Raw genomic sequence first — 8,602 nt, forward strand, 5'->3', positions numbered from 1 at the left:
TTGACAGCATTCCCAACCTAAGAGCTTCCTCTCTATCCCTGTGTGTATTGCTGCCCTACTCTCCTGCTTTGCTTTGAATTATGAAAGAGGGAGAAGGAAAGAGAGGGTAAAGAGAAAAAGTTGAGATTAAAATTAGGGAGAGAAGGGAAAAAGAAGAAAAAAAGAAACAAAGCAGGAGGAACTAGAATCAAATGTATCAGTAGGTAATGGACTAGAAGGTTTCTTGGACCAGTTGCTCAATAGTCACGAACATTTCTCAGGGAGCAGGTAGGTGGCTCAGTGGGAAAAGAGCCAGGCTAGAGACCTGAGGTCCTAGATTCAAATCTGATCTCAGATACTTTCTAGCTGTGTGACCCTCCAATTGCCTATCCCTTACTACATTTTTGTATCAGAATCAAAACATTATATTGATTCTAAGATGGAAGGCAATTTTTTTAAAAAACATTTTTCAAAGAGACCTCTGAAGAATTTTCTGATGTTGGGGCAACTGTAGGCAGCAGATGACAAAGACATTCAGGAAAGGTGCTCACTTCCTGCTCCTGGAGGGATGAGGGAATAAAGAAAGAGCTAGTGGATAGGAACTAGACTCAGGAAAGACAGAAACTTCTCCATTCCCCCTTCCCCACTTACAAACACCCCTCCTTAGAGTGTTGACAAAGTGGATATATTTAGGGATGAGAAGTCATGGTGAGACTGTAGGATGGGTACCAGTTGGTCTCAGGAACTTTGCTTCAAAATTGTACCCCTTTCTCTAACACTTTGATAAGTTCCTTCCTCTTCAGACTTCCCCCTTGAAGAAAGTAGTTTGATCAGCCTCAGAAGATAGGAGAATCCCCCAACCTCATTAAATCAATTAAAACTGTCAGCTTCTCAAAGTTTCCTAAATCTTCTCACCTCAAAGAACCCAGCCAGCCACACTAACAAGAGGGTCAGTTAGGCTGAAGAAGACTTCTTTCCACTTTTCTCTCTTTATTTATTCCCCACCCCTTTCCTATCCTCTATTCTCTCCTCCCTTCATCTCTTATTGAAGCTATTAGAGACTTTTGCACTTCTAGGCTTCTATTTTCTCACAACTCATGAACTGATCCATTTACTCACTCTAGTTCTCTTAAGGGTAGTATTCTCCTCTACTCCTCACCTCAAAGACAGCAGGGCCTCTCCAGGATGATTCCTATATCTAGGCAGCCTTCAGTCCATCCAGTCTCATTCCTAATGACCTCTTCCATCCATATACATGTTCCTTTAAGCTGGCAAAAGAGCCTGCAAAAGTGTAGGAGATAGCTGTTATCTCATTCTTGAAAGGGCTCCTACCAATACCCTCTCCAAATGGAGAAATAGAATTTTTTTCCCTATCAACTATAATCCCTCTAGGAGCTTTAGCCTTAAACCCATCTTCTGCAGTGAAGCTACTTTCCAAATATTGTCTAGAGTTTGGGATAGCGATTTAGATTGCTATTAATGATAATGGAGGACAACAAGGAAAATGGTAAAACTGTTACACTGTCCACTCTATTTTCTCTTTCTTTAAAAAAAAAAAAAAGAACCCCCTCCCCATAAAAAAAAAAAAATCCCTATCCAATAATTTTCAGGACTAGAGTAGAAAACTTCTAGCTAAATTTATTGTCCCAGATGGAGGCCTTATTTTGAGGCCTTTGCAGGGATGGGGCAAGCTTAGCCTAAGGTGGGAACAAAATGGATGAGAGAAAGGGAAAGAAGGAGGAGGGTAACCACTGGTGATGCCCACAGCTTGGCCCTGTCGAAACTGGTGTGTATGAGAGGGAGCTAGGATATTTAAGGAGCTTAAGATGGACTGGACTTCCTCAACTTCAACCTAGTCCCTCTGTCTGTAGCCTGAGTATCGAAATGGCCTTCTCCACTGACCACTTGAGCCCACAGAGCTCCCGTTAAGAATCTGTGGATTAGGGATCCATATTGTCACCAAAGATCAGACTAGTTTTTGAAGAACTCATTATAATCCATGCTGTCATGTGCTTCAAATTTAAGATGGAAAGAGGAGCTTTTAATCCAGTGGGGCAAATAGAAAGAACTTATAGTAGGGAGGGGAAAGTAAAAGGACAGGGGGAAAGAAAGCCAGCACCCTAGCTCCAGAGGCCCCCCTTGTGGATTATTTTGCCAGAGACTCCTACTGAAGAAGTGTTAGTCTTTACTCTGAAAGGGATGCTGGAGGTGAGGGGAGAGGAGAGGAAAGGCTGGTCCTGGGTGATTGGGGACAGAGCTTTGGTCATAGCTCATCCTCCCAAAAATGTGGGAAATTTCTTGGGGAAGGCTAAGGGTAATAATGGCCAGGACCAGCTGGTTCCCACTGGAGGAGAGACCCTTTGCTGGAGCCAGGTCCAGCTGTGAATACCTGAGACAGATGTTCAAAAGTTGGGGGGCTGCTGCTTTGGTCCAGTTTCCTTCCTCCTTCAGTATTATGGCCTTCCTTATTCCCTTTCCTTTAAAGGAAGTCTTATGTGTCTCTTGGGTCCTTTGGGATGCCTCTTCCTCTCAAACCTGCTGAAGTCCTCTAGCCTGCAACCCCAGTCTAGGGTCTTTGGTGTTCAGCAATGGCAGAGATTTGCTAGGCCGATGTTTTCTCTGACTCCCTACCCAGCTTTCCCCAGCCTTCAGCATGTTTCCATTCCACCCAAGGGTGGCCGGCAGAAATGGAGGAAAGTCCAGGCCCTCTTGAGTTCTGACCAGGACCCAAAGTGTTTTTACTAGAGTAAGGCAGTGGCGAGAGAGATCGGGAGAAAGAGAACTCTGCTTTGAGAGAAGCGAGAGAAGGGGAGAAGAAATCATAAAGGATGGCAGTCTCTAGGAGCCCTGGGTCCAAGCCTGGCTTTCCCTGTTGGGGTCTAGCTTTGGAGCCCTGAGCTGTGGGGAGAAGACAGAAATGCTACTTTCTTGCCTGCCGAGCTTCCTCTTCACTCCCGCTCCCTCCCTCCCTCCCTTCAAATGGAACAAGAGCCTGAGTGGAGAATTAGAAAAGATAATAGTCCCCTCGAGGAAAACAGGACACGAATACTTTGGAGCCAGCGGACAATCCGCCAGGTCTATCTTGTGCACCGAGCCCGGGGTCTTCTCGAAAAGGACTCCGACAGGTGCTTGAGGGCCACTCCGAGAAGGCTTCCGGGAGGGGTAGGAGGGATAAGGGACCCTATGCTTTTCTTCTCCCCGGTCCCCCTCCCCCACTTCTGAGGACTAGGTCACCCACCTCAGGGATGAGACATTCCAGGAAACTGGAAAGCCCATTAGAGGCAGCTCCCTGGCATTTTTCAATTGGGCCCCTCAGGGGAAGTCGCTATTAAAAAACAATTACCCGCTTGCTTTAATAAGCAAACTCCCATTTCCTCGGACATCAGCTGGTGTGATGGAGTGGGGACAAACTCGTTCGACGGAAACTGCTAGCAGGTTCTGGAGTCGGAAGAGGAGTGGGAAGGTTCTAGGCGTGAGAATTGTAGGTGTGCTGGGTGTGGGAATGTTTGCAATGTGTCTGCAGTGGGGATGGAGACACGCAGATAGAGACATCTAGCCCTGGGTGGTACTCTCTCTCTCTCTCCAAGTTGGGATCTCGGTTGCCCGAACACAACAGGAGGACCCGACTTTACTGCTGTCAGCCCAGTTTGAAACGACAGCCTAAAGGGCCTCCACATATTTGTGTTTGGGCTCTCCGACTCTTTTTTTAAAAAATGTTTCTATTTCTTCAGAGAGAATTAGGGGAAAAGAGAAAAAAAGGAAGTGGGGCGCGGGAATGCAAAGCGAGAATGGAAGCCTTCAAGGGTCCTTAGAGCTCTTGAGGGAAATGATTGAGTGAAATTGGGTCTGGGCTGAGAGAGCATTTGTTCGTTTTGTGGGCAAAAACACTTCTGGAAATTAAAAGCAAGATGCAGAAGAACAGACGGGAGGGAGGGGGGGAAAAGATGATTAAGCAATTTTAAGTAGCCGAAGCCACACATACTCCTATCTCTGTCCTTCCTGGAGTGTTTGGGGGAAGTGAGTCACTCGAAATAGTGGGGTGCTTGAAGTACAGTCTCTCTCACCTTCCCAAATCTGAGAAGTTAGAGAGAATTTTTAAAGGGAAAGCGCGTTGATGGAAGGACTCAATTAATTTGGAGAGCGGCCTAGACAAATCCGAATTCTTCTTGGAGTTCTGAAGAAAATGAAGTTCGAGAAGAGGGAATTCCGAGTCCGCAGTTGCCTGGGACTTTTACATTTCCTCCTTCCATAGGCCTGACGAGGACTTGTTTTTGGGAGAAGTGTGTGCCTCCACATTGAAGGAATAATAGTTGACCGTGCCTTGACTTTCATCTGCGTGTATACACACTCACACATACATTCAGAGTCCCAGTCAGTCTCAATTCCGAGGCGATGCTGCAATACTTTAGAACGTCCCAGATGGGAGCACGCCTCTTTGTTGTGATTTTAAAACATGCAAAGACAACAACCAAAAAACCAGCAGTAACAAACCACCTTGAAAAAGGAAAACAAGTCAGGCCTGTGTAGTTCTTTTCTAATTTTTCTGTTCTCACATATTAAAGGGGAAAATTTGAACGGACTCCACCCACCCAAATAGCCCCGGGCCTGGCCTGAACACTGGCATTGTTCTGTATTTTTTTTTTCTTCCTCTTTAAAAAAAAAAAAATCTGGGTTCGGCTGTTTTTGTCAGTCATCCTGAACTAGGCTACTAGTTATTTTCAGTTATTGGGCTGGGGAATGAGGTGGGGGGGGGGGGGGGAAATCAATAAATCAACAAACATTTATTAAATACCTAGTACGTGCCAGGTACTGTCCTAGGTGCTGGGGATAAAAATATAAAGAATGCAATAATCCTTATTCCCAAGAAGGGGGAGGGAAAAAACCAAACCAAAAACCTTGATCTGGCCAAGTTAAGTTTCTATTCCTAATTCCAATCTATTTCCAGGTTCAAGACATCTTGTTGCTTGTTGTCCATCTTCTATTTGGGTTGTTATATCTCTCGGTCTCGGTCTCTCTCTGTCTGTGTCTGTGTCTCTCTCTTTCTCTCAAATTAAAACTTTTGGAGGCTCTAGCTGACATTTCTGCGAAAATTGAGTTATCAAGCCAATGATTATTTCGCCGAGAGATAAAACTCTCCTGGCCTTCACTGTCAAATAGGGCCCCTTTCAGATTTTAATTACAAAATAAAATTAGTCTGCTCTTCCTCGGAAGGGTTTGCGCGTCGTTAAACAGAGCTTTCCCCCAATACTGGTGGTCGTCAAACTCTGCTAATTAGCAATGCTGAGAAATTCCAGTTAACAAGGACATTCTCCAAGACTGCGGGTTCCCTGCCGCTCGCCTTCATTTCCATAAGAAGATTAAGAGTGGAGGGGAGCGCTCTCAGATGCAGATGCAGAAACCAAGCGTCTCTTAACGAGCATCATAATAGTAAGATGCTAGGCTAGTTCTCACCTAATTACGGCAAGTTAAACCTCTATTTGCCGCTAGGGAGAAAAAATAGGTCTGCGGTTCCTTCGATGAACAAAATTGTTTGATACTTGGCTTTAGATATATTACGGTGTGACGGTGAGAGGACAGAAGGGAGTGGACACAAGAAGAAGAAGAAAGAAAAAAAAAAAAACAACAAATTTAAAAGTTAGGTTTCCACTTACCAGAAGATGCTGTTTCTTTTGGGGGGGGGTGGTAGGGGGTGGGGTGGGGGAAGCGGTTTAAAGGGCTTTTGCCTAGGAGCGTCCCAGAACCAAAGGAAGGCAAAATATGCCAGGAGTCTCTAGATTCTTCCTCGTTTTCTCCTGCCCCCTCCTTCAAACTGTCTAATCTATCAATAACTGTGTGGAAGAGTTATTTCCCGTCCTTTGGGAGGGAGGAGAGGGGAGAGGGAAGGGCGGAAAAGGGACATTTCTGTCCTGTTTTCTATAAGCACTTTTCCGTTTCCATAAATTATACCAAAGACAACATGTTTAAGGCTCCCTGAATGAAGCGCCCTGTCTTAAGTCTCATTCTCTTCCTGAGGAGTGCATGGAGGGTGGTTATTAGCGATGCAGCAGGCTAATAGGAAGAACTGTGGGACCCAGGCGTTTGCTCCAACGTTTGAGGTTGGAGGTTATGGGTATTTAGGGGTGAGTGATGGCCGTGGGTTTCAATGGCGTGGCCAGGGATTCGATTTTGTAAATACACACGTCGTCAGAAGTCTAGTGGGAAAAGGGGTTTCCGCGCCCTTAGTGGCTCCCGATTTTCTCCAGCACGTTATTCTCACGCCTGAATGCCAGCGACAGTTAGTTGTATTGCGCGGATAAGTCAAACGCGCTTAATTAAAACAAAGCTGAAAATAAATGCAGCCAATGAGGACCCAATTGTGACGCATTTTCCCCCGCTCATTTCTGTGATCAGCGCAATTAGCTGAGGCCCAAGCCAGCCCCTTTCACCTCTTAAATGCATTATTATAGAGTTCAGGCATAAATGTATGCATCTGGTTATCGGAGGTGGGGGTGGGAAAGAATCTTCCGGCTGCCTCAGCTGAGAGAACAAACCCTCCCTTCGGCCCCAATTCTCTATTGCCTATCCTAAGAAGCCGAGACCAACACACTCGGGTCTCCACGGTCAAGACTGATCAGTTTCTTGCAATACACTAACCCCACCCATGGCCACCCTTCTCCCTCTACTGCAGCCCACCTCCAGCCCAAATTTAATTAATCTAAGAGACTGGAGAAGGGAGAGGGGTGGATGATGTGATCAAGTGCACACACCCCAAAGAAGTGCCCCTAGTTTTCACCCTCCCCAGTTTACAAGCCCAAGGATTAGATGAGCATTAAGTACGTGAGTAAATTGAATCAGATTCTGCCTCGCCTCTGAGGGGCACATACCAATCTGTTGATAAAAATTACTTGTAATTAATTTTGCTTCTCACAACCTCACCCATCCTTCCTTTTTTGGGGTGAAGATGATTTCCTAACGTTTTCCTTTTTTAAAAAAGAAAAGCTCAATTCTTGGGGGAAACTCGCGCCAGTAGGGGGCGCACCAACCCCATCCCTGAAACCTGCAGCGCTGAAAAAAGCCCGCGGCGGCCACCTCCGGCTGGTCTCCAGCTCCAACCGCCCCTCCTCGAGGTCCCAGCCCCCCTATCTTGCCCTAATGTCTCCATCCCCGCTCTAATCATTCCTCTGGCTTCCTTTGCCTAGTCTTGGGGTGCGTTTGGGTACTCCTCGCTCTATTTTAAAGCAGATAGCCTTTGGGGGGGGTCCCATATCCCTTTGCCCCTCTCAGAGACCCCGAGCTTATAAACTAATATCTAAACTTTAAAAAATAAGTAGTGTCCCCCAATTTCTTTGAAGGGATGGGGGCCAGATTTAGAGGAGTTCTGGAAGTGCCCCCCCACCCCCATATCGATTTCCTGATTTACGTTCCCCCTCAATAGTCCAAGATAGTTCACGAGGCAAACGGACAGAGCAGGGGGGAGCTTGGGGGGAATGAAGGGAGGGCGCAGAGACTTCTCTTCCTCTCTCATAATCCAGACTTTTGCAGAGTGAATTAATGCAATAGATGGAACGTGGCCGGGAGCTAGCAATCGGTACTTTTGCTTGCCCGAGATTGGGGGAGGGGGGAGGTGTTAAGAGAGAAAAAAAAATAACTCTGATGGTTTAAGTCCTTTATAAGGCACAAATAGCATGAGGTTGTTGCTTCTTTTTTCTTTTGTAGTCAAGTGCATTTTAGCCACAAAGATCCCAACAAGAGAGTGGAAGGAAACTTAGACGGGGCTTTGTTTGCCTGCGTGTAGTGACAACAAGAGAAACAAAACTACCTATTTGTAACGGACGTGCTCCCATTTCTCTACGCATTGAGCTCCCACCTATTGAAATCTTTACATCGGGACAATGGGAGAGCGGCTAAAATTACCCTCCTGGGTCCGCTGCAAGCAAGATTGCCGAGGTCCTCCAGTACCATCCCCCTTCCTACAGCCCCCCCCCCCTCTCTTCTCCACTCCTTTCTTCCCGCCCCCCTCCAGGTTTTTGTTTTATTTTGTTTTTTGTTTTGTTTTTGTCCAGTCTGCTCCCTTGTCTCCCCTTCTCTGACCCTCGATAGGTCTGGCAGACCTCACCCCACCCTGACCTCCTAGCCCCGGGGAGCCCGGTCCCAAGCTAACTGCTGAGCCAAAAGAAGAGGGGGAGTGTGGGGGTAGACTTTGGGGAGTGAGTGACAGGACAAAAGGAAAGGGTGATAAAGTTTGGGTTGTGGGAACTGTTTGAGGAGCTTAAAAATCATAGCACGTTAGAACTTGGGAGTTGTGTTCTGTCTGATCCCAATTCTCTAGGTCTGAAGGAACGTTAATCTGACCCCTTTCTTCCTCTTTCCTACTCCTTTTTTCCTTCTGTCTGTCTCCCCTCTTCATTTATTAGAGTAAGGGTTCCCTTATTCTTTATTCGAAAGGGACACACTGAAATCCTTCTGATAGGCTTAAAAGAAAGGAGAAGGGAAGAGGAGAAGGAGGAATATGGGGCTAGGGTTTATGGCTTTTTTTTTTTTTTTTTTTTTTTTTTTTTGGCTTTTCCTCACTATTTGAATGGATTAAGGATAGGGCTGGTGGGGGTAGGGCGGGGCCTTAGCCAGAATTAGGCGGGGGGGGGAG

The sequence above is a fragment of the Gracilinanus agilis genome, chromosome 3 (assembly GCF_016433145.1).
Source record: "Gracilinanus agilis isolate LMUSP501 chromosome 3, AgileGrace, whole genome shotgun sequence".
Taxonomy (NCBI): Eukaryota; Metazoa; Chordata; class Mammalia; order Didelphimorphia; family Didelphidae; genus Gracilinanus; species Gracilinanus agilis.